We start from the raw sequence: 23,382 nt of genomic DNA on the forward strand, positions 1-23,382 counted from the left end.
ACACAAGGGTAATAGGAATAAAATCCACTTTTGCTCAAAGGTCATTGTCAATAGTGTTTGTTTTTTCTGGTCTTGTTTTCTCTTCCCGCACACATGCATTTCTGTCTTTAAGGGACAAGTTTGACCAGACCAGCATTGATTAAACCAAACTCACAGACTCACTCAATATTTCAATGATTGAGGATTCCTGGAGGAAAAGAAATATTTATTTTTGTTTTGCTTTCCATTTCCAGCTAGGACTGAAGCCAGCAGTGACAAAAATCTGCTGTGCAAAGGTCTTTCTATGCTGTTTCCATCCAGAGAGCCTCGTGAATCCCCCAAGAAAGCCCGTTCTCATGAGCATCCCACCTTGTTCCAACAGGCTTCTGAGGTCTGAAGAGCTGAGTCGAGGTCCATTCTGGCTAACTACATTACTGCAAACTCTCTGCTGCCTGTTTTCCTCCTCTCAACATTCACAGCACTGCAGGTCAAGCTCTTTACCCATTACCATTCAGACTGTGTATCTGTTTACTGACAGTCCTTAACCCTTTCCATCATATCTCTAATTCTGTCCTTAAGGCCTTGTGTTGCTCCTTCCTGCCCGTATTTATGCTCTTATCTTTATCATTTCTCCCTTGTTGTGCCCTCACACTCCTTCCTCGAGCTCCCTTTCTTCTGGTCCATCAGGGCTGTATCACCCTCCTGTTCTTGCTCGGACTCCCTCGCTTTCTACTGTCTCGACAGACTTCTCCCTTCACTCTCTGCAAGAACCTGAGCTACAGTCTTGGAGTGTAGTCCCACAGGCCAAATTCCCCAAGTAATATTTGCGTAGAGCTTCACAGCACATCAGCCACATTGTGATAACAGGTCACGTTCATGCTCCCATCTCCCAACAGCTGTGAGGCGGTGTATGCTTCTGAAAAGAAGTTGTTACTCCAGCATAAGATGTTGCTGGATCTCTAAGAAAGAAGAGAACAAAACTCAGAAGTAGTAAAGAAAAAGGAGGAAAGAGGTCATGAGAAATGCAAGTTGTGTGGCTGGAACAACATATGTTTTGTTGCTGCGACTATGAAGCGACAACAACAGTGGTAACAGCACTATGCTCTTGCTACTTTTTAAGAAGAAAAATGGTGTTAGCAGCCTTGAGGGAAAAGAGACTGTGGCCACCAACATCAGGTAGGTGGGATCTAGCCCCTTCAGTACTGCTGCTGCTGGGAAATAGGAAAATGGCATCAAGATGGTCTGCCTCAGCATGGACTCACTGCAAGTGTTATCCCACAAATGCCTCACGGCAGCTGCCGTGATGGGAAAGAGCTGGGGACAGAGAATAAGAATCAGAGGTGAGACCTGGCAGCACTTTCACCTGTACGTATCAGGGGGCAGGACTCCTTCATGCTGAGTCAGCCTCCCAGATCAGCCTGGACCCCAGCCAAGGAGAAAGATGGCTTGATTTCACCTAAGTCTTTCTCCTGGGATACAGGCCTGAAGAATGTAAGGTTGGAAAGAGCAAAAACATTGTATCTATGGAAAGGTGACCAGGTGGGTGTCAGGAAAATGGGGTCAGACTCTTTTCAGTGGTGCCCCATGACATGACAAGGGGCAACGGGCACAAACTGAAGCATAAAAAGTTCCATCTGAAAATGAGGAATAACTTCTTTACTTTGAGAGTGACGGAGCACTGGAGCAGGCTCGTCCAGAGACGCTGTGGAATCTCTTTCTCTGGAGATATTCAAAACCCTCCTGGACAAGGTCCTGGGCAACCTGCTCTAGATGAACCTGCTTTGGTAGGGAGTTGGACTAGGTGATCCCCAGAGGTCCCTTCCAAACCCTACCATTCTGTGATTCTGTGAAACTGTTGTCCCAGGGCACTCAACTACTACATTCATCATGGAAAATTTCATGTTTGGTTCAGTGAGAGCAGACTTTGGCTAAAACCAAGCACAGTGCAATAGTGCACTATTTCTTGGGTTGCATTGCGTTCAGCTCTGGGGCCCCCAACATAAGAAGGACATGGACCTGTTGGACCAAGCCCAGAGGAGGCCACAAAGATGATCAGAGGGATGGAACACCTCTCCTAACAGAAAATGCTGAGAGAGCTGGGGCTGTTCAGCCTGGAGAAGAGAAGGCTCCAGCGACACCTTATAGCAGTCTTCCAGTATCTAAAGGGAGCCTACAAGAAAGCTGAAGAGGGACTTTTTACAAGGGCATGGAGTGATAGGAAGGGATAACAGCTTTAAACTAAAAGAGGGTAGATTTAGATTGGGTATAAGAAAGAAATTCTTCACTATGAAGGTGGTGAGGTACTTCACCAGGTTGCCCAGAGAAGCTGCAAATGCCCCCTCCCTGGAGGTGTTCAACGGCAGGTTGGATGGGGCTTTGAGCAACCTGGTCTAGTGGAAGGTGACCTTGCCCATGGCAGGGGAGTTTGAACTAGAAGATATTTAAAGTCCCTTGTAACCCAAACCGTTCCATGATTCTATGATTTTAAGCAGAAAAATCTCATATGATGTTTGCATTAGAAAGGTGCTTCTAAGGCAGCATTTCTCAAATGGAGGTCCCTTAAATGAGCAGTGGTCCCTAAGATTTTCTGGCTCTTGGTTATACCATACCCAGGAAGCCATGGACCAAGTAAACAAGCTGAAGCTCTTTGAAATTGTTTGGCTACTACAAATCACCCTACAGGGTGCAGCAATGAGTAAAAACTCAGGTCAGATGGTCTCAGCAGGCAACTGGGATCCAAGAGTTCTTGCCTTGGCACATTACCCTCAAACACTGCTGTAAAGCAATTGACATTTCTGTACTTCACTCAGTATGAGCATAGTTAGCATTACTTGAAATAACAGACAGCACATTACCTGAGAAATGCTCTAAATTTGTGAAAATGTTAAGTATCATAGAACCATAGAAAGAGATCTCTAGTCTGTTTGTATTGATAGATATGAAAATCAGGCTCCTACTGTCTCACATTTTCAGTGTAATTGCTAAAAGAGAAAATGATCTATTTGTCAAGTCAACTCATTAAACAAATTGAGACTTTGAACTACTTGATTTGGGTGCAAATTTAATCAGGGAATGAAGGGGTGAATAGACACAGAACACACTTCCTATCTTCTGCCCTAGGGCTATTTTAGATATTGCAGTAACACAATATTCTTATTGTTACTTTATAAGCTAGCTGAAAATCAGCATTACTCTGTGTGCTGCTTTTCCACAGTGAACAGAGGAAGTGCTTATTCATACATCTGTAGTTAAGATACATTTAAATAAGTAAACAGAGACTGTAAGGGGCTTAAATGTCTCTCAACTGTACTAATTCCAGTGGTAGGAGGACAGGGAGCATGGTGCAGATGTGCTGATATGGTCACTTTGGGGATCAGTACCTATTTGCTCTTCAGGACTTTTACCTAACCAGGCAGAGGTACAAAATACTGAGACCTGTCTCACTCCCTCCCGTCTCACTGCTGGCATGGTTCATGCTCTTGCACTGCCAAAAGTGGTCCTGGCTCCATAAATGCACCCCAACAAAATTTCATCAGGCCTCTTAAGCTGAATCTTGAGCTTTTCCAAGGATTCATTTCAGTACGTGAACAAAATCAATCCTACTCATTCCAATTAGGCAGCCAGTAAATAAATCTTGTGTCCTGTCATTGCAGGTTTTTCTGTCATGTTGCAGAGTGCTTAGAAATTTTCTCAAAGCACGTGCATTGCTCCACTTGTTTCTTTTCAATATTTAAAATTTTTAATTTTTGTGTAACCACAGAGTGTTTGTTCAAGGCATACTTCCGTGCTGAGCAGAATCTGTGCTGTATTTACAAAGTAAAAGCCAATACAAAGAGCGCTCACTGTAATGAACAGTGTTTGGAGTGAAAAATCTAATGAGTATAGATGCTATCAAAGCTGTTCTCTTGCTCAGAAGTGAATGTTAATGCCAATTACTCATGTTTCTTGATTAAACTCTCTCCGAACATTAAGTACTGCAGGAAAAAAATACTCCATCTTAAAATATGCACATTGCAGTTGAGTCAGAAGCTGGTACCAAGAATCCAGGGACAAAGTGTACTCTATGCTGTGGACCTTCAATGAATATTACCATGAAAGTGCCTTGGATGTGATTTATAAAAGGTGTCTGTGTTGAGTACTCCACTGCATCACAGTCAAATAAGTGGACATCAGACTAAGATGTACTTTCAGGGCAAGGAAAGTACTTTCAGGGCAAGCAAAGTACTTGCATGAGTAAATGACTAAATGAGGATATTTTCCATGAAGAAATATGAGGTTCTGCTAAAGATACATCAGTTCTCAAGACCTTCAGCTGGGAATGATATAAACTATGAGAGCCAACTAGCGATCTCTCATGGCTGGAGCTGGGATTACTGCCTCGGTTTGACTAGATCTATGACCACTACTGTATTTAAGGAACTGTTCTGGAGTGTGTCTGCAGAAATTTTTTCTATCAATATTTTGGTATTATACAAAAGGGGCAGGCACCCCGCTATATATCTCTATACATGAGCTCTGGAATTAGGGGAAATGCATCAACCAGGAAGAAAAGTCAACAACAGGTTTCTCATAAAAGGTGAAAAGATTTATTGTCAAATCTATAGGAATGTGTATTTGTTTTCTGTTCATCAGATCAGAGTTTAAGAGCAGAAGGGATACTTAAATAGTCTGTTCCCAGCCATCTCCTCTGTCTGAGGCCATTGCACTTCATACAGCTGTCACTGTCTTGAGCCAGATGTTTCCTAGAGCTGTGACACAGTGACAACCAAACCCGGACCTGACATACCTAGCTACACAGCAAATGTAATACTGGGAACAGACAAGATAAGGAAAGTTTAGAGCTGAAAAAAAGCGAAGGTGGCTGGTGAAAGAGCTGCTCTTCCTTTCCACCTCTGGATTCAGACTGGGCTGAAGTCTTCCATCCAGAGCTCTGGAGGCGTCTTGAGCATCCAGGATCCACTGAACTTGCCTTTCAGCCAGCGCATCAGAGCACTGCTCACTAGCAGAGTTCACAGCTAAATAGACGTATTGTATAAAAGCTGGGGGGAGAGGAGTGGCAGGAACGGGGAAGTGTCTCATCCAGGGATAGGCAGGAAACCATTAGGAGAGCTGGAAAAGGTCACAGATGTCCCAGTTCCAAAGACTGTTTTAAATATTTAACTACCCAATGTTTATCCCATTTGTTATTGATAGATCACAGCACCTGGCATAAATAATGTTTTACACTTTGAAAATATCACTTCATAAATCTTCCTGACAGGTGTGTGCGGTGGGTGGGTAGCCAGCGTTATCCCCACTTTACCAAACTGGGATGCTCACACATCACAGCAGGTAGAGACAAAACTACTGGAAGATGTGCCTGCAGCAGTTGGGTTAGGGAGAGCCCGAAGGCCAAAAAATGCCCACAGAAGTCTCTCCATGAACCTTGCAAATCGCAGAACATAGTGATTTAAATCTAAAGCTATGGCTGCTTGAGGATAATTTTCAAGAAGTACGAGAGTGGCTCTGGCTGAGCAGACAATTTTCTAGGAACACTGTAGCTAAACAACCTCCAACAGGAGGAGGTGACCAGCGAGGTGGCTGGGCTGTGCTAAAGCTGGGGAGCAAATTCCCAGCACACCAGAGACGCCTGGACACCCTGCCTGCCCATGCAGAGCCTCCGACCAGCGCAATTGCTACCAGCAGCACTACAATTCTCACACAAATCTAAGTTAGCAGGCAAGAAAGAAAGAGATTGGAAGTAATGGGGGACATATGAATCACATCTGCAAGTCTTTGTGTAATTTAGTTTTGAAATTTAAGATTTAAACTAATGTATTCCTTGGCCAAAAGTTATTCTAGCTTCTCTAGGCAGGTAGTAATAGAAAGAAATGTGATCTTTTTGATTAAGCCAGAACATTTATTGCCACTGGGAAGTGCTGCACATAATGTACCGTGGGGACATGGTGCTTTCTGCAATTTCTGCTACAACTGCAATATCTTACAGTAAACCTTCAAAAGTACAGTATATAGGAAGTCTCAAATCATCCTCATTAACTGCATTTATACAACAGAGCACCTATCTGTTAAAGTGTTAGAGGTGTTTCCAGTAAAATAAATTGTCCTGATTCTGCTTCCAAACACCCAGTATAAATCTAGACAACTTGCCCTACATCTGTAGTATTATTCCAGATTTAAATCTATTCAACAAGGCTCTTAAATTTATGCCTTACTTGGGTACTTGAGTGTTTCTACCAGTGTCATCAGGGCTGCTCTCATAAGCTTTAAATTCTCCAGTATCTTTGAAAATTTAAGTATGTGCCACGGACTAAATCTGACCTCCAAGGCTAAAAACAAGAGATTGGCAGAAAGCTGAAAGGTAGTACAAAACCATTAATGAAAATCAAAAGGCACAAGAGCTTCAGGAGAAAAAAGAGAACTTGTAATGTTTAGAAAAACAGTCAAATCCTGGGAGGAAAAAGGAGAGCTGAAATCTGTGAACAGGCACCTTCATTTCAAATACTCTAGTATTTAGTCCTCTCTCAGGATCCCATCATACTGACGCTGTACAGGGAGAGGCTGAGTCTCTGCCTTCCCAAAAGCTTACACTCGAGATTTTCACATTTAAGATTTCCGCTTACGTGTAGCTGCTTAATCACCCTACAAATTCCAACATTACCTGCAATCTACTATTAGGGAAAGTAAGATGCAGGAAAGAGAAACAACTTACCTAAGACCTTATCACACACTCAGACACTAGGAAATGAGATCTGGGTATCTGCCTATTCTACTGCCATACATAGGGAAAAATCTAGATGTGTTTAGCAATAAGCTTTTGGGCTTTTGCTTGCCATTCAGGCTGCTGCAAGAAATGGAAATTTCCTGTTCCTGTCAACCTGAAATCCCTTCGAGGTCACAGCTGTGCTGCTGGAAAACAGTAAATACCATAGCCTCATTTTTTTAATGCACACAAGAAAGAGACAAACTCAGCCTAACCTTGTAAGTTTACTTTGGGATCATCTTTATGGTCCAGGTAAGTCCCAGTTCAGCCGATGCAAGGTGCTTAAGCAATATTGCAATAATAAGTCTTAACGTGGGACCAAGCGGGAAGCTATTCAATGCTGACAAAACAGCATCAGGAATAGTGTGGCCAGTAGGAGCAGGGAGGTGATCGTGCCCCTGTACTCAGCACTGGTGAGGCTGCACCTCGAGTACTGTGTTCAGTTTTGGGCCCTTCACTACAAGAAGGACATTGAGGTGCTGGAATGTGTCCAGAGAAGGGCAACAAGGCTGGTGAGGGGTCTAGAGAACAAGTCTTACAAGGAGCGACTGAGAGAGCTGGGCCTGTTTAGTCTGGAGGAGAAGAGGGGGCTGAGGGGAGACCTTATTGCTCTCTCCAACCACCTGAAAGGAGGTTGTAGTGAGGTGGGTGTTGGTCTCTTCTCCCAGGTAACTAGCGATAGGACAAGAGGCAATGGCCTCAGGTTGCATTAGGGGAGGATTAGATTAGATATTGGGAAAAATTTCTTTACTGAAAGAGTGGTCAGACAATGGAATAGGCTGGCCAGAGAGATGGTGGCGTCCCCATCCCTGGAGGTGTTCAAAAAACATGTAGACATGGCACTCCAGGATAGGGTTTAGTAGGCATGGTGTTGTTGGGCGGATGGTTGGACTTGATGATCTTAGAGGTATTTTCCAACCTATGATTCTATGATTCTATGAAATGGTGCTGTAAAAAGATGCTTCAGAGATCTGTGCAAGCACAAAGGAAAGATCTGCCTGGCCATGGGCATGTTAGGTTGCCCAAAGAGGGCACATGGATACTTGCCTTGCTGTCTGCAGGCAGGTCTTTGCCTACCTTCTCCAACACCACACTTTGGACCACATATGCGATTTACATGTTGATTTCTTCCCTGAATAACCATTCCTTTGATTAAGCTGAACGCTGCTTAATTCAGCCAGCTTGTAAACGCTGCATTCATTATTCAGAGTTCTCCAGATCTGAAGGAACTGAAGGTAAAGGAAAAGAAAGCTCCTCACAGAATTTAACACCCACCCCGCTGGTCTTGAGTCACAGTGCAGTTCCTCCCATCATTCGTTGGCATGTGAAAACAGATGTGAGAAGAGACAGCTCTTGATCACCCACCATGAGGACCAGGGGCTCTTCCTTTAGAGTGGCCAGAGCCAAGGGACATGGCGACAATGCTTGAACAGGACCAGGGTAAGAAGATACAGGCACAGTTCCTCCAGGTGGTTGGTGCTGATTCTCCCACCTCCTTTTCCGAAGCACAGCAGATGCTGCCCACGGATCAGCTGCCAGCCCCCAGCTGTTGAGCCGTTGAACTCTAGCATGCCTGTGGTGCTCGTACGCTGGAGCACAAGGTTTGGCTTCCTGGCTCCCAGCTGCCCAATGGCTCGGAAAATTGGAAGGAAATATTATACTCTCTCTCCCACCTGCTTGTGCATTAGTCACAAGCCAGAGCAGCATCCAAGCCTTTGTGTTTGCATCGTCTCACCCCCGAGGGAAGGATAGGATCTAGTTCAGACTTACAAGAAAATGGCATATTAGCCCTTTGGCTAGGCTGCACAGAATGAGCCCTGCCTTGGCGATGGGTTAGAGTGAGTGTGTCAACAGGGCTCCATCTTTATCTTCTTTTTCTTTAGACACTGCTGAATAAAATACCAATAGGTCAGTGCAAGAATAGAAGATGGAAACAGTCAAACATAATCACAGAATGGAGTGAGAGAGAACAGGAGTGGAAAAGATGAGTTTGCAGCTGGACACGTGTTTTCAGAGACAGTTCCAATTTGATGCAAAAGCATTTAGAAATTTGAGTTGAATACAGTGAGTCAGAACAAGCCAAAAGCTGAGCTAGTTTCACCTGGAGCAGTGATATTTTATTTCAGATTTCCCAAGTATTTTGACTTTCCCCCCACTGGACTATGCAAAATAAACTCAAATCGCTGTGCGAGCACTTAAGCTCTCTCCTTTCCTTCAGCTGGCCTCCCTACCTCAGTCAAAAAAGGGATCTGCGTCTGCATTTTCCTGCTCCCAGAGGACTCCCTCACACCCAACGGCAGGCTCTTCTCAAGTTCTCTGCATCTCAGCTCTCAACAGTGCTATTTGCTGGAAGAAGGCCAGGAGGATAACTTTCACCCAGAGATGAGGCCACTTACTAAAGTGAACTGCCTTCTGTCATTTCCCCTGTAACCCACACTTTGGGTTGGTTTTCAGCTTCTCTGATCAAATAGAGAAGAGATCTGAAAGCAGCTGTCTCAGATCACCTCCAGCATTGTCTGTTTCTACCTCCTTAGTTTTACAGATCTAGGTTTCCTTTTTAAAAGAATAAAAAAAAAAAAGGTCTCCAAGCAAAATGATCTGTTTCAGGTTGAACAAAACACCCATTTAAATCCAAATGAAAGCTTCTGAACATACAGAAAAAACAAAACAGCTTATTTTAGGTTGATCCCCCTCCAAAAATTACACTGCCTTAATCAAATCAATGTAAAGACACCGTCAAGATTTTTCACCGCTGTACCTATGCACTGTAACCAGACAGTAACAACTTCTGATTGCACAAACATGACTTCTCCCATGCCTTCCCAAATTTTTACTCAATTAATCTCAATTTTCTCTCCATAGGCATCCATAAGGAGGGTTTGTTAGGAGGATTATTCACTGAAAATTTTTTAATAAGTCTGACTATGTTTAGAAATTTTCACATTTCTGAACATACGCAATTTCACATGCATGCGTTCACATTTGACTTATTATCGGTTTTTAGAAGAACTTAGTAAATGGTTCTGGATGAAATCCCAAATTAAGGGCTGTTCTGGAACTGCTCGTATTTGCTGTATTCACGACAGAGCTATTTGACGCTGTTCTCAGTCTGTGATTCGACTGTTGGAGCATCTTTTTTCATATGGAGAAATAACAAGTATTAAATACTGCAAAATCCAAGTATCACCGTTCAGCCAACTATTCATATGGATTCAGTGGAGGTCTGGTTTTCATGAATAACTGGTCATACTTTGTGTATTTGTAAGCCACATAATAAGATCCCATAATATTAAACAGAATTTAGACTTCAGAGTTTGAGATTCAAAATTAGGCTTTCCAACAGTGTCACTCCCTCCTCAGCAGTTTGGCTTCCTTTGCTGCCTGCCATAATGCCTTATAGGAGATAGGGTATCAGCAGTGGGGTTATCAGGCATACCATTTCCATTATATACACATGTAAAAATCCACATTCCTTTATATGAGGTTTGTCAAACTTAACATTATGACTATCAGCTTAATTTGTCTTAAAAAAAAAAAAATCTAATGCAAAATGCTGGCAGATCTAAGCAAAATCCTAGTTTACAAAGATCAAGAAATTTTCAGAGGGTCTCAGGTATTCTGATAGTAGTACTGCAGACACCACATGTTGCAAAGACAGTATACACAGATGAGCAACTTAAAGTCATAGGAGGAAATCAGACTATAATGTGTGCTTATACAGAGGGAAATAGAATGATACAAATCCTGCACTAATATCCCAGGAAAATATGACAGAATACAAATATTCAACTGCAAAAATGCAAACAGGGGGGCTTGCAAGAAAGGTGGAGAGGGGCTTCTTCCAAGGGCATGTAGTGATAGGACAAGGGGTAATGGCTTTAAATGGAAAGAGGGGAGATTCAGATTAGATATAAGGAAGAAATTCTTCACCGTGAGGGTGGTGAGGCACGGGCACAGGTCGCCCAGAGCAGCTGTGGCTGCCCTCTGCCTGGAATTGTTCAAGGCCAGGTTAGATGGGGCTTTGAGCAACCTGGTCTAGTGGAAGGTGTCCCTGCCCATGGCAGGGGGATTGGAACTGGATGATCTATAAGATCCCTTCCAACCCAAACCGTTCTATATGAAACAGCAGAATTCTTTTTTTTCCCCCAAGGTGGTCACTAAGCGCAGGAACATGTTCTAAGCAGCTGGTCCCCACTTCGTCCATGACCCTTTGGGCTTCTACTCATGAGGGCAGAACCTCCAGCAGTAAGGTTAATTCACACTTGCACAGTGAGGCTGTCTAGCTGCAGCGAGAGGCTGAGCTCTCGCCCTTTTAGAGAAATGATAGAAGAGACAACCGCATGTAACAGAAATATGCAGCACCTGTCACAGCAGGAAGGCATCAAGGCCGAATCCATCCATGAGCAGCAGTGCCAAGAAGCGCTGAAGATGTCCAGTTCTTTGGGCCACCTCTGCTTATGTGCGGTCACCTCTGCACTGAGGACATCCAGTGCTGGGATGAGCAGCCCGGCAAACCCAACCAGACACCCATCGCCTCTCACGCAGCTGTGAAACACAGCCCGTGGGCACCCACTGCTGAGCTGCTGCCTGTGAATAACACAGCTCTGCCGAGGCCATCTGCAGCCCCACGGTGGACTTAACAGACTTCAGTGCTGTGTCACATGGAGTGAATCAAATGGGTTCCACGGGAAAATTGTTTCAAAGATGCCTAAAGTGCAACTTGTCTGTTAGACTGCAAATTCTTTAGGGGAAAGAAAAGAAGAGTCATGCTTTTGAAGGGTTCGGAAAGCATCTTGTGTGTGGCAGGTGCTCCTGTGAATAAATGACAGGTTCCATCAGACTGAGCGACTTGCAGGTTCCTCCTGCCCGGGTGGCACCTGAGCTAATGATGTTGAGCTGGAGGCCTGTGTACCCCATCACCGATCCGCAGAGCCAGCTGCTCCCTACACCTGCAAAATCTGGGCAGAAAGCTGTTCCCTCACAGATTTCATCTCTGACTGGGATGGCATTGCTCCTGCTTCTGCTGCCCTAAAGGAAACTATACCTGACAGGAGTTGAGACTTTAAATCAAGTAGGATTTCCAGTGCTGTGAAATGACTTTTTTTTCCCCAAAAAAAGTTAAACTTTTCACAGTTTGAAAACAGCTCTGGGAGAAGGTGGCAACAGCTGAAGGAGTTTGGCTAGAAACTGCATTACCTCTTGATCCTTCGCTGCTGTGTAGCAGCTCTGTGTGCAGACTCCCGGCTCGTTTGAAGGTGGTTGGGATGGCTTCAGGCTTTTGGCTTTTTTATGCAAGCAGATTTTCATGCTTTGATATCTCCTCTGACATGACTTTTGATCCAGCGGAGGTGATGCTGACACTTTTTCACTGGGAATATTTTATTTGTGTACAGTGCTGCGAAAGCATTGCAGTTGCCTGAGTTATTTTGGAGGAGCTCTTTCACAAAGATTCAGCCTAATAAAAGTGATGAAAAGTGAGAGCTCTGCTAACTGCAGTCAGGGTGCCTGCCCTGGTCTGCGCCAAGGCATCGCGGCTTGGCAGCATGTGGGGACCATCAGACGTGATCCAGGAGGGCTGGGAGAGAAGGTGCAGCACAGCGCAGACCGGTCTGGGGATCTGTGCAGTGAGAAGGACACTTTGGAATAGCCAGATTATTCCCCCCATAAAAGGGGGATGATGTTTCAGGCTGGCAGACTGGTAAGTTTGAGGAAAACTGAAGAAACCCTGATGGCAAGTATGCACTTTGCTGTCTCTGCCAGGGTAAATCAGCATAGGGAATGAGGATCACCAGCCGTGGAATGCTACGTGCCTCAGGGAACCCCCTGCTGAAGGACTTTCAGCTAATTGAGAAAGTCAAACATCCATATTCCTGCTAAAAAAGAGGCTGCACTGCCTTCATCAAGCATTTTAGCTACAAAGGGAATTGTTCATAAAGGCAGAAGGAATTAAAGGACCTACTATTTAATGGGCCAGATTGATGTGCACACTGATGAGATATACTTCAAACTGACTAAATGTCTGGTTTGGCTGAAACAGTCTTTTTATTTTTCCTTGGCCAGTGTTATCTGTGATTTTTGTTGATTGTAAGCCATGCCCTTTGCTGTGACCCCAGCCAGAACTGACAGCAGCCAAATACAAGCTGTGTGTAAAAAAGAAAAGGAAAGGAAAAGAAAGAAAAAAGACAAAATCACTATATGCTCCAATTTATACCATTCTAAGGCTCATTGAAGCAAATTAATTTTGTGCTAATGTACGTCTCACCCCACCTAAAATAAATCCCAGCTTGCTTGCAGCCTGCCTGAATACAGTATAAGGACTCACTAGGGCACATTGCAAATTATACCAACTACTTACCAACACAGCTGACCTCTGCGCTAACCGCAGGAGAGAAACCCGCGCCACCATTGTCTCTTTCCTTTCCTAAATTGATGAGGTAGTCTTTGTGTGTGTGTGTGTGCGTAATGGCATGGAAGCACACTAGCTTCGAGCTGGTAGGCATTACAAAAAGCTAAGCTAGCCTGGATTTATATTCATGCAACTTTTCCAGTTGATAGAGTTACCCAAGTGCAAGCCTCTGTAGTGGGACTTCCACCAGAGTAAGTCTTGCACGGATTCGCCTTACGAAGGAAAACCATCCAACCAAGCTAAATCATTTCAGTGCAGAGGAGTTGTAAAAGCTTGTTTACATGAAGCTGCTCAGAAAAGTTGATCTGAATTTTTAAGTGAATTAGTTAAACTGCATTAATTAAAGCCCTTTGTGGGAACTGTCAGAATTAAAGCGGCTTTGATTTGATTTGGTTTACTTCTTTTCCAAGGCTATGTCATATTAAGGCCACTTTAATTGTGAAATGGGAGGTTTAATGCAATTTAGATCATTCACTTTAAATGCCTGTCTTTAGTTAATTTAAATCAACTTTCCTGATCGTCTCTGTATAGACAAGACCAAGGAAAAGCGAAGACCACTTAAGTAGAAACACCTAAGAGTAACTTTGAAAAAAACCCGAATATTTCATTAGTGTGTCCAGGGCATTACTATCTTCATCAACAACAAGCTTTGGGAATTGCAGGTAACAATGTCAAGGTCCAAAGAGACACACTGAGAAACAGACCCTCAGTGCTGAGCTATGGCTACTCATCAGAGACATGATGGCCAGTCCTGCACAAAAAACTTCATTCCAACCTAAAATAAAAGATGACAAGCTGAGAAAATGCCTCTCAGCCCTCAGAAGAAAACAGGGCTTGGGCTATAGGCTGTGGAGGGGGAAGGAGAGCGCTGCCTGAATATATGAAAGAAGGAAGTAAATTTAAAGGTTTGGTGACAATTTCTGCATCCTTTCTCCCTCCTGAGCCAGAAGGCACAAACGATATAGGTAAAATGCTGTTGGAGGAGATCTGTTCTTCTTTGCCCTGGAAGCGTCATGCCCTGTTTCAGGCACTGGTGCAAGGTAATAGCCATGCAGGGCCTGAAGCTCAGAGATTTGGGACATGAAGGCATACAGGTGACCTCGCATGGCCCGGTTCTGCAGGGCCAGCACTGAGCTAAGAGACGATCTGCCAAACCAGCCCAAGCTATTACCTGTGAATTTAAGAATTCAAGGTGAATCTTTGAAAGCCGTCTGTTTCTACAGGTGCAAGTTGCTTTCATTAGACACTTCAATGCCTACGAAAATCTGCACCCTTTGTGCGTCACATTTTTAAAGCTCGTAGACTGGCCTTATGCAACAGTGCTGCAGGCAGTTAATGTTACGGTGAGCAGTGTTCGCAGTGACAGGGTTACTCTCTGCACCAGATGAATGATTAGAGTAGGGAACTGCCACATTAAATGAGAAGGGAGTACAAGACAGGCTTCTTGTGCTGCCGAGATCCATTTTAGTACTGAATCATACTCCAAATGGCAGCCTAAGTGAGAGCAGAGGTGGTGATTAGTAGGACCGTGTCTATTTGGAGATGGCTGCATGCATGACTGAGCATGAATGGCCTGATTATGAGTGGGTGTAACTCCACTCAAAGGGACTGAGCGGGCAGAGCTGAGGTAGCAATGATTAGCTGCCACGCAAGATAAGTTATTGTCTCCTGTGATGCTAAAGATATACTGTACTTAATAGTTCATTGGCTAAATGCATTCAAATGGTTGATATTGCTGCTGCCGGAAACATTCATTCACATAATTGGTTTACCTTCCAAGTTTAAGCCAAATGGAAAATCCCCCTGTAAAGCACTCTTAAGCTGGCTACTGTGCCAGTGTTGATCAGCAGAGTCCCTTTGACTTTGCAAAGTTGCCTGGTTTTCCCCAGGAGGACTCGAGGTCCTTTAATCCCCTACCTTATCACAATGCCTTATCACAGCCATTATAGGGATGTTCCGGAAACTTCTCTGGAGAATTTGACCCCAAGATGTGTAACTGCAGCCACTGAAATCAACAGAAAATGAGCTGTCGTGTGATGGAGTTGTTGCCCGTCAGTGATCTTAGTTCCAGGTGTGTGACAGAGAGGACGAGAGATGACTCATCCCATGTCAGAAATCCTGTGTCACAAATTTGCAGTTATACCTTTTTCCAGAGGAATCTCAGCTACTTGACTGTAATAAATTATCTTCAGGTGACTTCGTCTCCCTTCGCTGGGAGTCATGAATATTTGACTTAACAAATTAATCTTTTCACTCCCTTCATAGGAAGACAGATACCTTTATATATGGAGTGCATGAGACAGAAAATAAAAAAATAGACAACAAAGTGTCTGATATTCAAGTAACTCTGTTCATCAGAGGGTTAGGCCAGACCCTCAATGGCAGCAGAGGAATACTATTTAAATCAGAAGTTGTACAGCTCCATCTCTTTCTATGTCACTGGCTTGATTTTGCAGGCAACAACACTCAGAGCCTAGACCTGGGTCTAAAATCAGCACTCACCCAAGCAGTTTCAGCATAACTGATGCTGTCATCATCCTTCGGGGGTGTTTGGGAGGGAAGCTGGACTTTTTATCCCATGAACCTCAAGAATTCAAACAGAATTTCTCTCTTCTTCAAAAACCTCCCAAAATGCCAGCATTTTGTCTTTGCTGTGTTATTCTGTCTGGGTTTTTTGTTTTTTTGTTAAGCCTTCAGCAGCAGGGCTGGGTTTAGGAAAGGGCTGCTTGGATGCTCATAGTCCTCCTTGTGCAGTATTACATGCCACGAAGAGCTCACTAAGTACAGGCAGTACTTAAATTTACACACACCACTTACAGTCATCCCCAGAAGGCTAATTCTGCTGCAGTCCACAGCAGGATATCAGGGTCTCAAGCCTCGTCCATCTGTTTCCTTGTATTTGCTTCTTCATTCTTTGCTTTTGACCTATCAGATGTGCTGTTGAGCCCTGCAATTATTTTTCCATTCATCTTCTTCTTTCCTGACTCATTTAGCAAACAAATACTTCTTGACCTCCTGTGCATTGAGATGCACCATCCAGCTCAGTCTGGTGGAAAGTGTGAATCTGCTGCCTTTGGAAACCCTGCAAGCCAATAGCACGGAACAGTTGTCCCCTGGATATTTTGTTCCAGTTCCACTCCAGTGCTTGCTCATGTAAGAAAGAAATTTTTGGTCTGGATTCATGCAAGAAGAATAAAATAGCCTGCCCATTTCCTGTCTTCAGGCAGACTTCCCAAAGGGTATAGGAAGAGGATTGGTGTGGAGGCTAGGGGCTTCCTGGCCCAGAATACAGCAGGTGATAAGAGCATCGGTTGAACAAGCACATTGGTACAGTCAGGTGGCTGCTGTGCTCCAAAGCAGACCAAAACTGCTGAGTGCCACAGCCTGCCTGCTCACCAGTGTCCCTCCTGTATGGAACTGCATCATACAATCATGATTCTCTGTGACTCTATGATTCTGTATCTGGGTCTAATCCCCCCAGTGCGAACCTGAGGAGCTGCCCCTCCAAAGGATCTCACTGCTGTGTTGCTGCTTCTCTGTAGAATCATAGAATCACAGGTTGGAAAAGACCTCTAAGATCATCAAGTCCAACCATCCACCCAACAACACCATGCCTGCTAAACCATATCCTGAAGCGCCATATCTACACATTTTTTAAACACCTCCAGGGATGGTGACTCAACCCCTTCCCTGGGCAGCCTGTTCCAATGTCTGACCACTCTTTCAGTAAAGAAATTTTTCCTAATATCTAATCTAAACCTCCCCTGGCGCAACTTCAGACCATTGCCTCTCGTCCTATTGCTATCGTATTTCCTACGAAGGTATGAGAAAACTAATGTGACGAGAGATTTGTACAAACAGAGGTGTACTGCATGCACCAACGTCTGCCATGAAATGGCCCACTCAAAGCCTCCATGCTAAGCTGCCAGGTTGTCCTCAAAAGTGGGGCTATTTGTGATTGCAGGGTGGCTATTTTAATCACAGATGAGCCAACCTGCCTTTTTTCCAGCATTTCCAGTGCAGAACAACACTGTTTAGTTGTCCTTCTGCAGCTGAAGGGGATTGCATTGAGGGAGATGGAGTGATGGGGCTTCTTCTGTGATGCTCTTTTGCTGTTCCCTTTTGTTTCATGCTCTTTGTTTAGTGAGAAAGGCAGGGCAGGGACTCTGGCCTTGTGCAAGGAAAAGCAGTTTTGCTATCAGTTAATGAAAGCTGTTACCGAAAAGGAGAACTGGAACAAGGGTGAAAGATCAGAGCATGCTTCCAAAAATTAAAATGGGACATGTGCCAAGAGCTATTGAAAGGTGAGTCCTTACAGTCAAAGAGACGGTCTGTCTGGAAGAGCCTGTCAATGGGGGCTCTTTTCCTAAGATACTGAGGCTTATGTAACACTTATGCAAATGGAAAGGCCCCAGAAGGTTTCCCCAAAATGACAGCACAAATCAGAACAGTCAAGGGTTTCATTAATCTCAAACTTTACTTTGAGGTAAGTTTCACACAGAGATGGTAGGTGGTGTGGAGCTCCCTTTCTCCATGGCTACGGGGAGCTTCCAGCTGCCTGTAGGACCATGACAGCGTACAAGGATGGTGGGTGGTGTGGAGCTCCCTTTGTCCATAATTATGGGGAGCTCCCAGCAGCCTGCAGGACACTAACAGGGTACAGACTAGGGTATGTGTGTTTCCTTATCTTTAGGTCAATGTCCTTGTAGAAAATTGCAACAATATCTAGCTGAGTGGTAGATGAAGGAGAGGACAGGTGTGTGCCATGATCCAGTCATGTCCCTGTCTGGGGATGTAGCTGTCAAAGGAGCATCAAAGACCAGAGCAACCACCCAACATTGCCATGGGAAGCCCCTGCCTCCCTGCTCGGGCCTCTCCCAGCCTCACTTCAAGGCTGTCCATCCCACATCTCTCTGCAGACACGAGACACCCATCCTGGGCCAACCATGTCACCAACCCCACTGCAACGTGGGCCACAACCAGTGTTTTCCCTGCTGTGACCTGGACGCTAGGGCTGGTGCCAGTAGCTGATATGTGTCCCACCCTTGGCTACCTGGAGAAAAAGGATTTGTGGTTTTCCTTGGCTGGTGGGAGCTCCCAGCTCCCTGTAAGACCATAACAGGGTACAGTTTGGGGCTATCTTATCTGTCCTGTAGCATGCTGACAGCTCTCTGGCTGAGTGTTGGAGAAGGGAGAGGACAGGGGTGTGCCATGGTCTGGTCACATCCCCATCCAGACGTCCAGCTGTAACAGACAGGAGAAGCAACACAGGAGGAGCAGCCACCCTCCACTATCATGGGCAGCCCCTGCCCATCCCTCCCCTGCTCTCCCCTCTCAGCCCTTGGTCATCTGGCTTCTTGTCTGCCAGCCTGGTCCGGCACAGCCCTTTTTCTACCCGTCCTGGGCCACCTATGTCACCAACCCACCCTGCGACAAGGCCACCACCAACATTCTGTCTGCTCTGACACAGCCATCACATCACCAGGGCTGGCTCTAGGAGCTAGCGGCTGCCTGTTGTGACACAGCCATGACATCACCAGGGCTGGTGCCTGGAGTCAGTGCTGTATCACTGTGACATGGCTATTATTGTCCATCATTCAGGTGAGAAGAAACAATTAAATAATAAAAATACACTAATTAATTAAATTAATTAAATAACAACTGGCAATACTGGGGTGGGAAATTAGGTAGTTGTAGCACCTATTTAAAGACCAGGTCCTTAGCAAAGGTTAGAAAAGAATTAAAAGCAAGAAGACCTACCTACTGCCAAATTTTAAAGATTTGTTTGGTACTTGCTGCTGAGATTTGTGGGTTTGAAGACTAAACTCTGGACGAAAAATGCTTGTCAAGTTGACTAAATGTAATATTTCACATCTTTGGAATTAAAGACATGTCCGGTGCCAAAGCCTGCATCCACAAGTGACTGACAGTGCTGAGCATGGTTCAGCATGAACTGCAAGACTCAAATCTTTCTTTCCCTGAAACAAACAACAGGTTTTGCCAGGGACTGTCCTGTGCTGCACACTTCGGTTGGACACCAGAATGAAATACATAAATTAGCTTCCATCTGCTTGCTTCATTGCAGGTTGTTACATACAGCCTGTTTAATTGACAGGACCAAAGGCAATGGGCACAAACTGAAACCCAGGAGGTTCCCTCTGAACATCAGAAAATGCTTTTTTACTGTGAAGGTGACTGAGCACTGGCACAGGTTGCCCAGGGAAGTTGTGGAATTTCCATCCTTGGAAGTACTCAAAAGCCATCTGGACATGGAAGCTGGCTCTAGGTGGCCCTGCCTGAGCAGTGGAGTTGGACCAGATGACCTCCATAGGTCCCTTCCAACTTCAACCAGTCTGTGATTATGCGATTCAGGCACATGAAGACTTGCTGCAAATCAGCTGACACATGGTAACTTGTTAAACCCCATTAACCTCCTTTCAGGCTTGGCCCAAAGACAGCCACTACAGTTTGCATGATGCCACAGCTAGTGGGCTCGCGATGAGCAGTCAGGGACCACATCCTCCGTGTGCAAACTCTGACCTTCCTCTGGAGACCACCAAAATGGTAGACAATTTATAGTTATCAGACTGGCAACCAGTCACCAGCGGTGCTCCTCAGGGCTCAATTCTAGGGCCAGTTCTGTTCAATATATTTATCAATGATCTGGACGCAAGAGTTGAATGCCCCATTAGCAAGTTTGCTGAAGATACCAAACTTGGAGGTTGTGTTGACTCTCTTGAGGGACAAGAGGCCTTGCAGGGGAATCTAGTCAGATTGGAGCATTGGGCAGTCATCAATGGGATGAAATTTAACAAGTCCAAGTGCTAAATTCTGCATCTAGGATGGAGTAATGCCAGGCACAAGTGTAAATTGGGAGAGGAGTGGCTGGAGAGCAGCCCTGCAGAAAGGGATCTGGGGGTGGTGGTGGGCAGCAGGGTCAATAGGAGCCAGCAGTGTGCCCTGGCAGCCTGGAGGGCAAACCGCATCCTGAGGTGCAGCAACCAGCTGGTCAAAAGAGGTGATTGTCCTCTGTATTCAGCGTTGGTGCAGTCTCGCCTTGAGTGCTGTGTGCAGTTCTGGGCCCCTGTGAGAGACTGAAAGTGTTAATGCCTCCAACGGTGTGGTAAAATAGCTGCCTCAGCCCTGGGGCAGTCCTTCAAAGGCTGTCCTCAGCAGGCAGGATGGCACCCGCCCGCAGTGGGGGGTCTGCCCAGCAACAGCAGACTGCAGACAAGGAGCAAGGTAACACAGGATGGGGAGGGCGGATTGGAGGATGTGCAGTTCCCGCTTCTGATGTGCCTTACCCAAATAAGGCCAGAGGTCGTATAAAGTTCATTTGAGGAAGGGGCTTAAGACCATCTGAGAGACCCGTTGCAACATCTTCCGCCCACTGGAGATCATGAACTTTCTAGAAGAATTGCCATGTAAGTCGCCAAGAGGTGTGATTAAGGGTGGAGACTGAGTGATAAAAGACACGCTTGCAAAGAGCCTTGTGCACGCCCGCCACCAGAAGATGCCATGCCTGTCGTCATCATCGCTGGATCCTAGGGTGGCGATACACCTTTTTATCTTGTCCCTCTTTCTTTTCTTCTATTTTCTTTACTCTTCCTCTTATAGACATTTTTGCTAAGAACCCACGTTGCCAATGCTTTGCATGTTTTCCAAGTTGGCTCTGTTACAAATAAAATGCTTAAATTGATTGCCTGGTGTAATTTCACCTCAATTTAGCCTGAGGGGATTCACAGAACCTGAGTCGCTTCCCCCCTCCCATAGGTGGGACGCAACAGCCCCACGATTTAAGAAGCATGTGAAGGTCCTTCAATGCATCCAGAGGAAGGTAGCAAAGGTGTTGAAAGGGCTGGAAGGCATGTCCTATGAGGAGCAGCTAAGGACTTTGGGCTTGTCTAGTTTGGAGAAAAGGAGTCTAAGGGACAACCTCATTGCTCTCTACAGCTTCCTGAGGAGGGGAAGTGGAGATCATAGATCACAGAACAATAGAATCATTAAGGTTGGAAAAGACTTCTAAGATCATCAAGTCTAACCAAGATGGAGATGCTGAGCTCTTCTCACTGGGATGCAGTGACAGGATGCATGGGAATGGGTCGGGTCAAAGCTGCGCCAGCGGAGGTTTACACTGGACATTAGGAAGCATTTCTTTACCGAGAGGATGGTCAAACACTGGAACAGGCTTCCTAGAGAGATGGATGATGCCCCAAGCCTGTCAGTGTTGAAGAGGCATTTGGACAATGCCCTTAACAACATGCTGTAACTTTTGGCCAGCCCTGAAGTGTTCAGGCAGTTGGACTAGATGATCGTTGTAGGTCCCTTCCAACCGAAACAGTCTGTTTTATTCTGTACTATTAGATTATAATTTTCCAGGCAGTGGACCTGCTAGCTCTGCAGTCTTCAGCTGGGAGATCCCAAAAGGCTCCCTAGTCCTGTATATTTTGGACTTAAACCAAGAAAGTTGTCGAAGGCAGATCATCTGCTGCCTTCAGTAGCCATATTGCCCTTGAGGAAAGCAGGTGTTTAGATATTAGTAAAGCTGCTGGGATGAGAACCAGACTGAGCAGCTCTGAACAGTTCATTATCCACTTCTGTGCAAAAGAAGGTGCTGAAGCGCTGTAATCCTCTAGCATTTTGCACCTTCTTTGCTTTCAGTCTTTGCAGAGATAAGTGGTTACACGGGGTGCAAAGCAGTGACAACTCAAGCCTGCAGATTTTCCAGATGGGACGAGCAGCACTGATGTCTGAGAGAGCTCATGAGAGCTCCTGACTGCATTTTCAGACACCTGGAGTTCATATGCTTTGGCTAAGCTCCAGATAAGCATGTGGACTTTGCTCCTCTGAATCCAGCACAAGCTCTGAACTATTTAAAGCTTTTGTTCCCTCATCATTTCTCATTTCCTTTTTTTTACCCATAAATCTTAATCCCTTTGAGAAGATATTGTTTAAACTATCTCAACAACTAAACACATAAAATGTAAGAAAAGGAGTAAGTGCATCTTGGCCAGGTTCACATGCTGCAGGAGGAGCTGCAGTTCAGAGATGACAGAGCAAGTCAATAGTAAACAAATCCTGGCTGCATGTCTTTTTTCACCTGTTTCCTCTATAATGAGTCCTCTGGAAATCTGGCACAGCTGGGACTTGAGTAAGGGGTTCTTTGGCTCCGTGTTTAGCAGCTCCATCATGAAATGCAGTGATAGTCAGAAAAATAACTGCATAAAAATGGTACCTAGGTGCTGTAAATATGTGTTCTCGGTGGGTCTCCCGAGGCATATGTGCCGAGATTAAGGACCATTTGGGATTTTTCTCCCTTTCTCTCTTTCCTGTAGCTAGGGATGTGCTAGCCGTGTCGCGCTCAGCTCTCCTGCCTCTCCCACTGTATTGCCAGTTAATGTCTGATTCCAGAAGCTTTGCAGTTGGCAATGTTTTAATAAGCAGAAAGAACACAGCTTGATTCTCAGGTAACAGGCTGCGCTAGCTGTGCTGGCAGTCAGAGAAAAAAACATGGTATTGACTTGAAGACTGAGTGAATTTGGAATAGAAATTGCGGAGGAGGAATAAATGTGGCATACCAGGATGTCACTTTTACACTTTCTAGATGATAACTGCACTTTAAAGTGGAGAATCTCTGACAGTGACGTCCTCTTTTAAGCGTCCAACATCTATGCCCGTACTTGGTCCTCCTGCAAACCCCGTTTTTCCAGCTCTGTCTGACTCACATTGTGTATTCTTCACAAAATGCACTGACACAGGCTCTGTTTATCAGAGTTACTTAAGTCTGTTTCCAAGTTAGAATTACTGTTTTGTGAGGAGATGGCTGAGTTAAGAGAAGTTGGCACTTGTTGGGCAAGGACATTGAAAAGCACTCACCGGGAATAAAAGCTGCAAGCTAAGTAGCACACATCTGACGGTGTTGCATAAAAAAGTGCCTGGAAACTGTTTTCTTGCCCCTCACTGCAATATCTTCCAGGGCATTCGTGAAATCAGCATCCGAGAGAAGTTTATTTCATCACCTTCTGCTACACTGTTGTCCAGGGTATTCATTCCTGGGAAACTGTTAGATTGGCTGGAACCTGTCAGTTTGCTAGATCTTTGGGATTTCGCCAAGTGGTACCACAGAGGGAACAGATACCTTCTGCAGGGCAAGGCCACATCTGGGGGTGTGACAGCAGCGTGCCCACAGTGCCCTGGTACAGAGGGGAAGTGGAACTGTGGCAAAAAGGCAAGCCAA

This window comes from Opisthocomus hoazin, chromosome 3, assembly GCF_030867145.1.
Source record: "Opisthocomus hoazin isolate bOpiHoa1 chromosome 3, bOpiHoa1.hap1, whole genome shotgun sequence".
Lineage (NCBI taxonomy): Eukaryota > Metazoa > Chordata > Aves > Opisthocomiformes > Opisthocomidae > Opisthocomus > Opisthocomus hoazin.